The 16,194-nt window shown below is 30.9% G+C and overlaps 1 protein-coding gene across 2 annotated transcripts in view; it reads right to left on the reverse strand.

The window, feature by feature from the left end:
* Window positions 1–13,246, reverse strand: part of LOC146995367 (clavesin-2-like) — a 42,763-nt gene extending 29,517 nt beyond the window's left edge. The window contains exon 1 of one of the 2 annotated variants that reach the window (XM_085823532.1): window positions 13,060–13,246. The gene's annotated coding sequence lies outside the window, so the exon portion shown is untranslated. Of the gene's footprint in view, window positions 1–9,335; window positions 9,493–13,059 lie in introns of those variants that run through there. The other variant, XM_085823530.1, reaches the window with a different exon arrangement.
* Between the last annotated feature and the right edge of the window lie 2,948 nt (window positions 13,247–16,194).

Below are 16,194 nucleotides of genomic sequence, written 5' to 3' on the forward strand. Positions count from 1 at the left end.
TTCAAGGATGTTAAGAATACCGATGATGGAACAACACGAAATGCTATTTTTTTTACTTAATACGTATTAGAGGGGGGGGGACTAATCTTTTATTGCGTTCGTATTTCCAAGAAGCTTACCAAAGCTGAATAAAAGAAAAGCGCAATAGAAACTTCTAGAAAGTGATTTTACTTTTATGTCATTTTTGTTTAGTTTCGTTTGTTTTTGCCAGAGGCTGAATATGGCTTGAAGAGAGTATTTCTTAATAAGAAATTGGTCACTGGGTTCAGAGCGTTTAAAAGACACGTGCTCATTTCAATCAGTTAATCAAATGCTGAATCTGGAGTCAAGCAGTTAATTTTCTTTATACTTTTATGCAAAACTCTTTAAGAGAACTGGAAATAAACGTAACTCAAATTGGAAATGATGCCAAATATAAATTACATAAATTGGAAAGGATTAAAAAAATAATAATCTGAAGGTGTTCAGATTTTTTTTGTTCGCCCAAAAGAGCCCTTTTAAAGTTTAATAAGGTTTAACAGTAAAGATTATCAATAGAATGAGCCCAGGCGGAATAGCGAAACATTTTTATAGGATACTAGACGAATAGACATTTAGACTAACATCCAATGTTATACATCTTCCGTATATTTGAGAAGTGAAAAACTGTATAACATTATTCTATAAAAGTGCTTAATGTTTTTAGTTTGATATATAATGCAATAAGTGCCTTAATTTATTTAATTCAATCGGATTAAAAATTTAAAAAAAAATAGTGTTCTTTAAGAACTCCATCTATTGCTTTTAAATAGCTTAGTTTGTTAATCAGTAACAGACAAATTAAATTTGAAAACTAAATATCTTTTACTTTGCCAATGATAAGTCTCAAATGACTCAAATGATAAGTGAAACTGTACAATTATAGAAGCGACATTTAAAAGTAAATGAAAGCAAAATCGGGTTCTGAGACGCATAACTCGGGGCTAAAAAAGAAACAACCGACGATAAATTAACAATTTTCGTAAGCATTTTTCTTTTCATTCATCTTTTTCTTAATGTTTAGCTGAAATAATACAACCAAAATGATAAAACTGAGTGTTTTTATTCATTCTCATCGTTTCCCTAACCGTTCTCCTTACAGCACGTCAATCAAAATGCTATTGCACAATAAACAATCATTTATCAAGAATTATATTACTATTAGCCTCTCATTTCTTGTTTACGAACAAGTGTTTTTTGTTCCTTTGCATCTTAAACATCTTTTCAAGCTATTGATAAGATGGAAGACATTCAAAAAACAAAACAGAACAAAGAGAATAGCATAGAAACTGATAGAACTTAACTTTTTCCCGCAGTAACTTGTTTGGAGGAAAGATAGTTGTTAAATTCTTACTGGCTGTGTAAATTATTCTGCCACCAAAAAATAAGGAAGAACTTGCAGTTTAATGATGCATGAAGATGTTGTCATTATCAAAAGACAAAATATTATTTGTAAGATGTTTGATACCGATGATTGTACAGGAAATACATGACTGATAATTTTTTTATCACATTGCAATAATCTTTATTATTACGAACTTCGTCATTTTATGAAGGGAAAATGAAGCTCGCAAGTAAAAACATCGTTGCGATTTCGTACTCTTAAAGATTATTTCACTAGTATGCGAATGAGGTTTTTCCTTACTTATTCGAAGTGATAAACGAAAGAGATAGAGATAATTGTCTGTTGTTTCAAGGAATTAGGAAATATATATATTTTTAAAATTATTGCTTATATACCAGATTAAAGACATTTTTAATTAAGAGATTTATATTACTTTAGTTACTATGGATACTTTAATCATAAATCATTTCATCCTGCATGGATTTTAATTAAACTATAATAATAGAATAAGAGCTATATTTTTTAGCACCATTAATGGCTTTACTTCATAGTTTTTTACAAAACTTTAAGTAGCAGAAATATTACACCATAAAATACTTTTATATTTTTCTCTCTTCTTTACTTTCTATTTATTGAGCTAATTTTAGATACCCTGCTAATTCGAGAAAATAGTCTAATAAAAATATGAATGACGCCAAACTTATAATTTCACTAAAATTCTTAATTCAAATTTAGAAGAAAGTACACGATTTAAAAATAAAATAACGTGATAAAACTTAAATTCATCTTTTCAATAATGCAGTTAAAAAGTATAAAGTTATGATATTACAATATGCTCCGAACTTTCCTAGTATTATATTCCATGTGTATAATTAATTTTGACTGAATATGACTAAAAATTAACTAAATGTAATAATAAATATTAAAAAGAATTTCGTATGTCAACAATTATCTTAAAGTAATTCAGTCGTAGAAGCACAGCAAGAATTGAACGCTTGATAGTTTATTATCTCTCATTGCCACGCACATATCCGAAAATATATATCAAAATTCAAAGGAGATGTAAAAGAAATGTCTATAAATAGGTACTTAAAAAACTAAAAGAATTTCTTTTCTTTTCCATTTACATATGCAAGTAAGCGATATTCATTTTCAAATTAATTTTAATATAGAAAACAAATTTTAAGTAAAATCGCTATAGTATAATGCCTTATATATGTTACAACGTAAATAATAATCACCATTGCATACTGAGTCATTTTTCAGATCAGAAAATTTTACTACCATGGAATAATTAGCACAAATAGTCACTCACCTTACGGCTGATATTCATTTCGTAGTATACTTTAGAAGAATGAAGATTATGAAGTCGGATAATAATTTTTCTGAAATACAGAAAGTGTAATAAAACAAAAAACAGGAGACTTTGGTAAATTCTTCGTTTATGATCGCTGAAAGCTTTGAAAGAAAACTCTTTAAAACATTTCAATCGTTAAATGATTTTAAAATACAGCATTTAATTTTCTTATTAATTTTAAAGTTTCGAACCTCTAAATGTAAAAAGACTCAGATAAAAAGCATCAAACTTTAAAGTAAGTAATTATGCTAATAAATTTTGAATGTTAAGTTCGACAAATTACAAATAATTTAAAATTTGTTACTGCTGAATATATACTTCCATTAAAGTGGTAGCTTTCATGGAAAATAGGCTTTATTCTTAAAAGCAGATGTTTTCCCAAATGTCTCATCATCCATCAGAAGAAAAGTGGTTAAATATAAAGAATTTCAGAGGCTGAATTTTATTTTTGAATTCAGTAAGAGATAGCTGTAACTTTTTAAAGAATAAGTAAAAGTGAAAGAATTCAAATGTTAAAAATTTAAATTTAAAAGTCGCAGCTTAATATTCCCGATTCATTTATTAATTAAAAAAGTATGAAAATCTAAATAGTCTAATAGTACGGAAATCTATATATTACATTTCTTCAGAAATTATTATAATTCACGAAGAAAATTTTTTATATTTCTTAGAAAAAGCTTTCAATAAATAAAAACTTGAATTCAGTTTAATAAAATTCGAAAGCACGCTAACTTAAATAAGAAGCAAATGTAAGAAATTAATTAAAAACAGCTTACTACAAGTTTCCTTCTTTGGGTACAACAACTTGATTCCAAGAAGATAAAGGAAATATTTGTTAAGCATAACAGTACCTTTCACCAGAATATGCACATTTAAAGGGTTCAAAATGAAATGTTCAAGTTGTAAAGTTCCAGAAATTGTTTACTATTTTTGAACGAGTACGTTACTCTTTAAACTGACAGGCGTTCTCTAATAAATGCTATGTCAAAGTGCTTTACAATTAGACTCTGATATGCGATAAAATACCACATTTGTTGTTGTATATTTGCAAATTTACACCAATAAATAGCACTGAATTTGTGATTTCCGTTGCACTTGTAAATAACTTGCGAGCTAACTAATACTTGTGAATTTTACGCAGGCTAGAGCTGTATGCGGCAACACAAAGAAGTTCAAGGATTTCACTTGCTGTGCTACTAAAAAAAAAAAAAAAAAAAAAAAAAAACACCCACGGAAGATAGAAGGCATTGTTTCTCCACGGGTAAATCAAGTCTTCCATTTGGCATCATAAAATGTTCACTTTATAACAGTGCGGATTCATGAAATTTCTGTTTTGCGGTCTTCATGATGGCTGATAAATTCGAACAACATACCTAGATCTGATTTTGCTTTAAACTCGGATGATCTGCTATCGAGTTTCTTGAAACACTTTGCTAAGCTTTTAATGAATATTCTTTACAAAGAATTCAGTTTTTCAGTAGTAGTCGTCAATTCTGTTTTCGATAAATGGGGACACATGGTCTTTACCAAATATTTTAGATGTTAGAGCTTTCAGTACTGCAGATCACTGCGAAACATCAGAAAATGGAACAAATTTAGTTTTCAGGCACCCAAAATAACCTATGTTGGCTATTGTACCGCAACAAGGTAATGGCGGCCTACTTCAAAAACTAGTATATTATTTTTAACAGAAAAATTAATCTAGTTGTCGTTTCATACTATTTTAAGGCATATGCATGCGCATGTTGCTTTATATCATTTTCCAAAATGAAATCGAAACTAAAAGTAAGCTATATTCATAATGAAATCCCAAAGAAATCATTGTTAGTACTGAATGCTCTTGGAAAAAAAAGAAAAAAGAAAAAAAAAAAAAAAAAAAAACCTTTCACCAAGTTTTCGAGATGTCTCAAGCGAAACCCTGGTTGGCATTCTGCCAAAACACATAGACTCGTTCAAAAGGGGCGGTATTACTTGCTGCGACGTGAAAGGTCTTCTGTTCTCCGGAAAGAGCTCTACTGGAGGCAAAGAAAGTCCCCATCCTTCCACCCTATTTTGAGAATAATTCAGTACGAATGGCGCATGCGTGTTTGCGCTCATAGTCGCGGATGAGGCGGTCGAACTATAGAAGAGTCGATGTGGTCATTCCGTACATTCCTGAGGAGACTATTTAGGAAGATAGAGCATCAAATTTAAATGAAACAATCCTGTACTTTTTTTTATGAGCAGGGACTTTCTTATACATGTATAGTTAAGCACGCAATTACATACTTTCACCACTAATCTAATTTTTATTTTAATATGTTTACTGTGTCTATGTTATCTAGGGAACTCAGTACCAATTTTATTTAAATAATTACATTTCATTGTTCGAAATTAATTAGGAAAAATTCATGTAGCAAATCTACCAAATGTACAACAAATTTACATTCAGCAATACAAAAATTGTTGGCATGGCATGGTCTTTGATTTTTTTCAGATGGTGACAAAAAACTTGTATAGGAACTGTTACTGTGCTCAGAGTCTTTCTACAAGAGCATCTAGGATATCAAGAATGGCCTTTATCTCTCTCTGCAGCCGCTACTGGTTACGATTCTGGAACACCAGTTTTGAGTCCTAAATCGTAAATATTGTCAATATTGATGTCAGAGGGGGGGTCTCATACCATATACGCACCTTATTTGCAAATGCGCTGTTGTTGCCTGTGTTTGTCAGACCGTGTGTGAGCTCATTTTTCTGCTTTTTTTTTTTTCTATGGATTAGATACAAGAAAGAAAGGAAAAAACTGGCAAAGCACCAGACGATTATCTGCAATAGAAAGATACACATTTTTAATTTTTTCTTAAAAGAATTTGTTTGTATTTAAACGTCTCTTCAGGAAAAATATGAAGCACTTAACGGTATAAATAAATTTTTCCATGCAATAAAGACGGGGTCAAACTTTTAATACTAACAATATAGGATATGGGTGACTCTCTCTGATTAGAATGTACTTTCTTTTTCCACAATATATCTGCCTCATTGGAGCTATCGCTACATATTTCTAAGTAGTGTGGATGTAATTTTTTTTGTTGTTTTTAAATGGAAATTATAACATGAAGAAATATTAAAAAGAAGTGAAGGTTAAAATATAACTTAATGAGCGTGATAATGAACTAAGTAGAATTCATTTTTAAGATTTAGAAGCAAAGCATAAATTCATTAAAAGCATAAAATTCACAAGCACTGAATGTTGAATCTTCCAAGAGAAAATTTGAAATATTTTATACCTTGGTTTATGATAGGATATATGAAAGAAAACTTATCAGTGAATTCGCACACAGTATAAAAATCCTGAGATAATTGAAACACAATAATTTATGGGTTATGTTGCCAGTGTTTTGATAATGATTTTATGAGTACTTAGATGACTTCTCTAGAGTGAAAACGAAGGTTAGCAATCCATGGAAAGGAAATTGCTTCCACGGACTCATATTCGAAAAATATTAATCGAAAATTCTCTAAACTGATGATTGATAGTTAGTTATTTAAAATTAGTTTTCAGATAGTTAGTTAAGTTTAAACAAATTACAGATCAAGTAAGAAGAATAAATCTTATAAACGTTAAACTAATATAGGTTTAGGATGCAAAATTTAGGGGGAAAAAATCAATAAATTATTCGAAATTCTCTGGCTTTACAACAATGAACCATATCAAATTACTTATATAATATAAATTACTCTTTGAACCCAGTTAATGTGACATTTCATAAAAATTTCCTTCATTCTTGAGAAAAGGAAAACGAAAAACTTACCAAGAGAGAGAGAACGCAAACACGGACGCGACAAGTTTGAAAATATTAAATGAGTATTTCCGCTTCTCTCAACCGCGTGGAGAACACGTGCCTTTATTGCTTAGCTGTCCTAATAGCCTATTGATCTCAAATAGCGGAAAAGAGTGATCAAAAAGATGAAAAAGGACCTCAAACTTTAAGCCGAAAGTCAGATCTTTCAGCAATATCTGAAAAATAAACGGAAAACAGCAAAAGAACGCTTTCGGTTTCTTTCAGCTCACTGTCAACAATCAAATGGCGACACCCTTGCTCGGATGCATGGTTTTCTTTCACTCAAACTTTCGCAACTGTTATTCGAATTGCTTATTTTTAATGACTTTGCGTGGCCGGAGGATATCGCAATTAAGCGACAAAGGCATGGAAGGAACATACTCTAGAAAGTTCTTTCAGTTTAATTGAGTATACCGGTTCATTCTTATAAATTCATTTTCAATCGCTATTAGTTTTACGAATACTATACGTAACAGTGATGGTAAAGAAAAATCCAGGTTCATTGACATAATAAATATAAAATAAAATTAATAGGGTAATGTGATAATAGCAATTAAATAAAAGTGAAAACAAAGCAGGGTGGAAAATCATCGAAATGAAGTAAAATATAAAAGATATAATCAATGTATCTTCTTGTTGCCAGATTTAAGATATTTAAATGTTCGACGCATATTCTTGTTGTCAGATTCAGAAATGCGAATACTTAATACTGCACGAACGGCGAATTGAAGCAGACGATGAATAATATTCATTTAACTAACAAGCATAAAACGGCTAATATCGTCAATTACATAGAAAAGTTTTATACCTTTGAATTTTTAAGGAAATGTAGGAATTTTGAAACGTAAAAGATCACTAACTATCGCCGATATACGAGTGTAATATGCTTGACGTAAGTAAAAAGAAAATACTCAAAGCCCATTGCACGTTTGTCAGAACTGAATGACTTGATTTTTTACATTTTGTTATTTAGTGAAACTATATTTTATAAATGAAAAACAAATTCTTTCAAAGCGTTATAGAGAAAAACGTATTCGGTTAGCAATTTTTATTCAGTATATGTATTTCCCGATTTATGAGTATTAAACAAAATTTTCCCAATTTAATTCATGAGTTTATTTGCTCTAAAAAGAAGCTGCTTCAACTACAACATTTTATTAGTTACAACGTAATACTTACATGCAACGTAATACACGGCATCAATATGTTAATCACTATGTAAACAAACATTATCGGCTAATGAAAAAAATACTGTAATTATTAGGATGTTGCTACTGTAATCAAAACTTAGAAGAGTATAATTAAAAATTTCGTTTAATGAAATCCGAAAAGTAGTAAAATTATTTTATCCATCTTTAAAACAAAGCTAACTAAAGTAACAGTAATACCAGAAGTAGTTATTAAAGCCACAGGATTTATATCGTTCGTTTCAAATATTTCTTAAATTTACAACATTTTTTGAAAGCTTTCAGCATCCTAATAATTACAATATTTTTTAAAGAATTTCAACGAACTTATTAAAAAAAAAGAACCACGGCACACAACAATGTTCTGCGGATAACGTTAGCGATAAAATGAAACTCAAACCCCTCATTAATTTTATTTTGCTTTATGGCAATAAAAAAGCGTTTAATAGCGAAACATATACAAAAAAATATCATTCCCCGATTAAAGAATAAATTGTCACATCCTTTTTATTTATCTATTTCGCATTAGAGAAAATAAGTATCAATTTACATCCCAAAGAATCACTAAAACTTTCAGTTTAAAATTCAGCAGTCTGCGTATAGAATAGTATATAATGCTTCAGTGTCTCTTAGAACATATTAGCGAACTGGATGTTAAAAATATTTTTGAAATCACAAATAAAATTTTCCAGATTTAGCAGTTACTTAAAAAGCTATTCAAAGCAAGTGAAACGGTAAAAACGGCAGTAAAGGAAACTCAAAATGTAGATTTCCGTATTTCGATACTTGTGTAAGAGAAGTATTCCTAGATACAGGTATCAGAATTCGCTCATTACAAGTATCCAAAAAATACAACTGTCAGAATGCAATTACAAGAGTGAAAAAACGTTTATTTGAGGAATTTGGTATTTTGTAAAAATAATAATAAACTGATGACATAAAATGCATTTCTCTTTATGAAACTTAAGGTCTCAAATTCATTATGGATAAACGTGTAACGTAAAGCTATCTTAAATAATTCAAATAAACATTAAATTGCCTATGAATCAAAGTTTTATATCTTGTATTATCAAAAATCTATATTTTTTAGAAGTTAAATAAGTTAAATAATTAATATATATATATATATATTCTTTTCTATGAAGAGAGTGACTTAACAATTTTAAAATCTAAGCTTGGATTCTCTTTGACTAAAGAGTTTTTTAAATCTTCAATATATATATATATATATATATATATATATATGTAACATATAAGGAATCAAAGTTTTATAACGCTGAAATTAATTAAAAAAATATTTGAGCTTAAAAAAAATTCGAAAATACGATAAAAAATAACAGAGCGATTTCGTTTTTCGTTAATATCAGTTGAAAAGTTGAAATTATGCAAAAAAATTAATAATGCGTTCTGCTTCAACGTCGCGGTTAAAAAGATGAAAACATGCGGAACTAAACCAGGAAGATTTTAACTTCCGTTGAGAAAGCGTATTCTTTTCCCATTTTATCCACACACAGACATTGTCTAAATAAATAAATAAATAAATAAAAATTAAAAAGAAATAGTGAAAGTAAATCTAGGTTCTGACCCAAATGAAACTTCGAACTTACCCTGCACGAAGATCTAAGTGAGGTGAGTTGAATTGTGCCTAGTTTTTCAGTTTTCACTCCCAGAGAGAAAGGGTTCAGCATTTAATCGGATAAAGCGAATTGAAAGAGAGAGTATTTATGAAATATGTCGAGAGTTATCAGCATAGTCTTATGTTAGTTGAAAAACGTAATCGTCTACGTACAGTCATCTTTAGACCAATCAGAGAATACTTATGACGTCATGTTTCGCTCGCCGACCGCCAATGATAGTCGGGTCCGTCAAAACTCCGCTTAGATAGCCTCGGAATTTTAAAAAAGTTAAAAAAATAAGAAACGACTTATCAAACGGCGGACCGAAAAGCAGAAAAAAAAAAAAAAATAGATTGCTTGCGATTGTGGGCACCTCAGTGTTGTTTATGATACGTCAAATCTTGTTCTTTGAAGCAGGCTGGGGAAAACCTTAATAAAAGTAATATTACCAGTCATCATCATGGGAAGGTTAATCAGAAGATACCAGTTTCAGAAACCATAATTGCATGATTCGGTATCTAAGTTTTAGCCGCACGCTATAAGCAACTACTTTACAAAAACAATACTACGTAACGGTAGTAGCACTAGTGGTAGTATTTGTAAACAAAAGGGGTATTGTTTCTCAATAACGATTTCGTTTCACGCGTTTTGTGAACTAAAATGCTCTAAGAATGAATAAAAATAAGACTTTTACTGCATCTACAAGAGATGGCGAAATTAAACTCTTTGTGTATTTGGCACGCACATTTTTATAGAATGATCAGGATTATTATCTCATAAGGATGTTTATCTAGCACTTGATTGGAGTCACGGAAAGATAAAAAAAAACTGCTATGATTACCGGGTAAGTTCATAGGGTTCTAGTAGTTTCGAAAGATCTGGTGAAATTTTTTAGGATTATAAAATACTAAAATGTGTATAAAATTCTTTAAATAAATAAAGCGTTAAAAAGATTTTAAGCTCACTGAAAAACTTCATTATGCATTCACGATATCAGCTTACTATTTAATTTAAGAATAGTTAAAATTATACATTTACTTTACGATAGCGATTAATTTTTGCTTCTGAAAATGACACACTCGAAATACGATAATTTTACGACTGTTGTTTGCTCCACAGAATGAAATGATTTTACCAGTTGATAAATTTTTCCATCTTTTTCTTTTTTATTTATATTAGCTTCTTAAGTAGCATTTTTATAACCTTAAATAATAAAATTTTATATTACTTTTAATTTCATAGCCATTAGCCTTGCGCCACTACAAGGGCCGAAAGTGGTGGCCATTTTATTATGGAAGCATCTAAAAAGTGGCCATCGTTGCCTTCTATGAAGAGACGGATAGTTATAACCATGCCTTCTCCAGAATTCGAGCCCGGCCCCATAGCTACGGTCACTAAACACTATACCAGCTGAGCGGCTTACAGTCTTATGTTACGTATAGAAATGATGCCCACAACTATTTTAAACTTTAAAAATAAAAGTGTATTCAAATTTTTTCTGTCAAATTTGCAAGGTAGATTGCAAATTCTAGCTTTGATGCTATATCGTCTGTTTCTAGATCTTCTTATGCATTAAGATGTTACTGAGTTAAGAAGCAAAGTAAGATTAATTAAAAAAAGAAAGGAAAGAAGCAGAAAGTTAGTTCCAATGATGGGTAAGCATATATCATGGAAGAACAATTTAACCAGTAATTAGAAGAAGCAATTAGACTAATTAGGTAGTAATTAGAAGTTAAAGCTTTCTAGCCTTATTCTCTGAAGTGTGAATTACTGCCTCTTTACAATATTTAATGTAAATTTCAAGTAAACACAAAAATAAATTAGCGATAGCAAAAATATTTATTAGTGACTAATAAGAATAGTTGCAGGTGCAAACTAATTCAAGGGTATATTTAATGAAAAACTTTTATAACTGTCTGTATTTGCATATAATTATTAATACAGTTACCTACATTAAATGGATAATCCTGCTTATAGATCTCACACCAATTCCATTTCATCAAATATGAAACCAAGTATCACTTACTGACACTATCAGCAACTCACGCAACAGAAAATCTCAGACCTTAGTTCTCCACGATGCTTTCACATTGTGGTTTACTCAAATAATTACAGGAAGTTCTGATCGTCACAAGCAGAAACACAGTTAACATTAGCAAAGGTTGAGAATTAATGTGTTTAAGCCACAGCTAACCACGGAAGTAAAACTTTGCGCATGCTTGGTTTTAACATAAGCCTACTAAATGCTTCAAGCACAAATAAAAAAGTTTCTTTCATTATTCTCAGTATTTTCACGGAACAAAATGCTCTATTATCACAACACAACATTGCTCAAATATTAAAGATAAAGCAAAATTAAATATGTAAAACTTGAATTTCCGTTGTTGAAAACCCTATCATCTAATAACTACCAAAAAGAACAGTTCTCCAGAATCAAACCTCCGTTGCTCTATACATTTCGTGAATAACGTTATCCCCGAAAAGCTAAGATCTTACAGTTACTGCATCTTAATAGATTCATAATTGCGTTAGTTGAAGACTATCAGAGTTAAGAGTACAATGTATTTTCTCAGCCCTTTCTGCATGTCTTCGTGGTGTAACGGTTGCACACTCGGTGTGTATTCGAGAGGTCCAGGTTCGAGTCTCTGCGAAGACATTGCTAATTTTTCACGTCTTCTGCTTCGAAATAATCCTAATGTCTCTACAAGAAGTTTATGTTTTTCCATGCTAAATTTAAACATGACTGACTGTGTTAATCATGTATAATAATTAGCTACAAAATTCAAAGCAATAACTGTCGGCAAAAATCCTCTGTATCTAGATGTAAAAATCCCTGTAAGAAAATCAATTCAATTCCAAGCATGAGCGCCAGATCAGTCTGCTGTCTAAAATTAGAACTACAAGAGCCCAGTGGAAGTTCGTCAGATTTAGTAAATAAAAGCAAATACAGTAACGTAATAAATAAGGAATTATTAAAACTTAATAAAATGCAAAGAGATAAAATTTCAACAAACTGAGTTAAATTAAAGGCAAATAATAAAATAGCAATAATGGTAATAAATACCAGAGTTGAACTTATCTGGGGCTTTGATCTTGAATTATATTTTCAAAAAAACCCTTTGAAGTTTCGGAAACCAGCTCTGGTGGGCTCCGGCTGAATTTAAACTCCGGGTGTAAAATCTTCAGGATAATACTCCTTCAAATATTCTGACGGAAGTTAAATTGCACAGCCTGAGTTTTCACCCTCTTCTAGACAACTTAATACAATAATTATTAATGAGCTGATATACTGTTAAATATGAACTTTCAGTGCACCTGTTTCCTCTCCTAAATAACACCACAGAGGCACATGCAATTGCTGAAAGGTAAGAGAAGCACAATCTGCTGAAAACTTAAATAGTTGAGAGCACAAAGAACAAAGGTTTGATGGCGAGCATATGAAAGTGCTCTGTAAGAAAAGGGGAAAAAACATTCCGGAAAAAACAAAAACAAAAAAAAAAAAAAAAAAAAAAAACAGAGATAAGTAACAATACCTGAAATATTTTCTGCTAGCTAAGATTTTCAGTTACAAAACTGAGAGCAATAGCAGTCGACTAAAATCTATTGCGTTTATTTGAAACAAAAGCAAGTGCAATTCATATTGTGACGTAAGCGTATAATAATAAGCATCAACATCCTAGCGCGAAGGTGTATTACTAAGTTAATTAGAACTTACCGGCACAAAGTTTCGGCACTTCCTTCTATTCTTGCCCATGCTTCTAATTCAGAAGGTGTTGGTACATAATCACAAGGCATCAAATACTGAAGAACAACGAGGTAGCTTCTTTCACATGGCTTTCATCTAACTATTGTTTTTCATTCAATACTTCATCTTCTTTCATAATAATTAAATTTGCATACAACTAGAAATGAGAGAAGAACGAAAAGTTTTAGATGTGAGTAACTCATAAAAACTTGACTCATACGAAAGTAAATAAATTTATAAGGACAGAATATGTAATTAATTTCATGGCACAAAAATCGCTTACGGGACTCTAGGTTCTATTATCTCTGCAAAAGTAATAAAACTTGAGAAGCTTAAATAACAATTTCAAATTAATACACTTAATGGAAAAAATGCTGAAATGGAACTGAAAATGTGTATGTGAGTAGAAAATTGTTCAGTTCAGAAACATTAATTCTATTGTCATAGAATAAGGAAAATCACACGTTTTTCTTTTCTTTCAGTTTTTTTTTTTTTTTTTTTTTTTTTTTTGAGAACATTTACGAAAGAAAGATAATTGAGGAAGAGAAAACAGCAAATTGTATTTACATCAACATTGGTAATAACAGCGGTATTTAGTGCAATAAGAGTGTCTTATAAATTAATTTCTCTAGAAATACAGCACCTCTAGCAGCGTACATTTATATCATTTTCCCGCCTTTTTCAGCCCTTAGAAGCTACACATGCGATTTTTCTATCAATGAAAACTTTATTAGGATGTTTTCTTTTTGACCTCGAGAAAAGAAAATCAGAATGAAGTGATGCGTTTCTCTTGAGAGATAAAATTAAGTAAAACGGAGGAAAAGCTGCTCATCTGAATCGAAGCGAAGAACAGATGTCTACTCTTCCAACACTTTCGCTTCCAGATGGCTCATCTCCTTTCATATCACGAGTTTATAAACAAAGGATTAAAAGAAGTCTTTATTTTTTACTTTTTTTTATCATTTTATTTAAACTATATTAAACTATATTTTTTACTTATTGGAAACTATTACTAATGGCTTGTATTTAAAAATATATCAATCGCTTTAAATATCGATTCCTTTGTAATCATATTATGCACATTAATATTCTATTGCAGATAAAACTAAGTCATTCGTATTCTGTTTCGAGAAACTATATTTATGCTTCTTGCCACTGGAAGCAGCAACAAGATCTTTAGCTTTACAATGAATTGCATTTTCAATACATATAAGAGATACCAATGCATTTTAAATACATATAAGAAATGTCTTACATATGTACAAGAGATACCAGTTGGTCCTATAGTCTAGCGTTTGTCAGTACAGTAACTGAAAGCTTAGATGGCTACAAAATCTTAGGAAAGTGCAGGACAAATTCTTTACTGAGATATGTTACGTTTTATTTTGCTGCCAACTGTTTTGTACTACATGTAATGCAAGTTGGACGGAAATATATGATGTGTGCATAGATGGTTCTATAACACATAGCACAGTTCGTGAGCGGTTTATGAAATATGGGATGGAAACTTTTATCTTAATAGATGAACATTCTGCCAGGGTTGTGCCACTGATGAGGATCAGAACACCTGCTAACAGATTATTTTTTTCTTATTTATTTATTTTTGTTAATTTTTTTATCGATAGGTAACAAGGCCAGATCTTCTCAGACAATATGCAGATTAATCAAAATTCAGCGTATTCACCTTCCTAAAATTCCTCCATAAGCCTGATAGCTTGGCTCTGCCAAATGACGTAATGTATGTGTATGAGCTTCACATAATTCCCTTCCCCCAAAGAATTAGATGAAGCAAATTTACGAATCTTTTTACTGAATCTGATCAAAAACGAATCTTTTTAAAGAAGATTTATGATTGATGATGAAAAACTAATTGACAAATGGGCAAACTAATAAGCAACAATTTGGAAAAGAAATATTCATTGCTGTAAGAGTGATGATATAACCCTTAAATATACTTAAAGATACATAACTCAGTATTATTTAGTGGGAATGTAAAAGGTATTGGATTACGAGCTTATAGCAAGGAATCGGAGGATAAATATCTGCTTACAGTTAGAGGTCTATAGGAAGCAGCAACGAAAAAAAAAAAAATAATAAATAAATAAATTGCGTTTGTGACTGTGCATTGTACAATGTGCTCCAGCTGAATATGACTTTAAGTCATGTTGTAGAGAATTGTTGGAGCTTATGTAAATGTCCCATTCCACTCAACATATTCGTTTTAATTTTGCTTATGGTTCTTTAGTAGTTTGAAGCCTAACTACTGATCAACGCAATGCAAAGCGCTAAAAGGGGGGGAAGCTAACCCGAAAATAGTATATCCGATCTCACGCTGAATTAACAACTCGCAACAATAACCACACCAACAACTGAGAGCAGAGGCTCTCTCTCCGGCCCATATGTAGTTTACAACCGGCCGCCGAGATATTTCCAGTATTTTCTGCTTCTCGAAATTACTAGAAGGCAATATGAGTTTAGAATTACGGTTTCAGTTAATATAGTGATCAATTACATTTACTCAGTTACAATACCTGTTACGGTGTTACAGGGAGCGGACCAAAATGTCTCCAAATAATCGCCCAATTTCTCGACTTTTGGCAATTTCTAGCCAAATTTGGTGACAAAGACGCCAAAACCGTTGTCTTCTCTCTTTATATTTTTCGCTTTACGTTACACAACAGAAAATACTACAACGATTTCACATATAATTGCACTAAAATCATATATCTATGTACAAAATTCGGAAAAATGTTTTATTATAAACAGTGATATTTCGGATTCTTTCACATTTCTGTCAGTTGCACAAGTTTCAGTTTTTACTAAATAAGGTATAAATTTGGAAGATATATTCTTGCTGTCATACACGACTTTATATGCTGTTTTTACGGCACGAGCTTTTTTAACAAATGAGAACTTTTTGGACTAATGAATTTTTTTAAGCTACGATTCTTTTAAAATCAGTATAACTACTATTAGGAAGATAATCTAACTGGTTTTAAAAGCAGTTCTACCATTTTGAAAGTTAATTATACATTTTTAAGCGACTTTTATAACCTTATCTAAAAAATGACGCATAATGGTTGACGTCAGTGAACTTTCTGCCAA

Source organism: Stegodyphus dumicola, chromosome 9 (genome assembly GCF_044657685.1).
Source record: "Stegodyphus dumicola isolate Sdum_Otavi_A_Nest chromosome 9, ASM4465768v1".
Classification (NCBI taxonomy): domain Eukaryota; kingdom Metazoa; phylum Arthropoda; class Arachnida; order Araneae; family Eresidae; genus Stegodyphus; species Stegodyphus dumicola.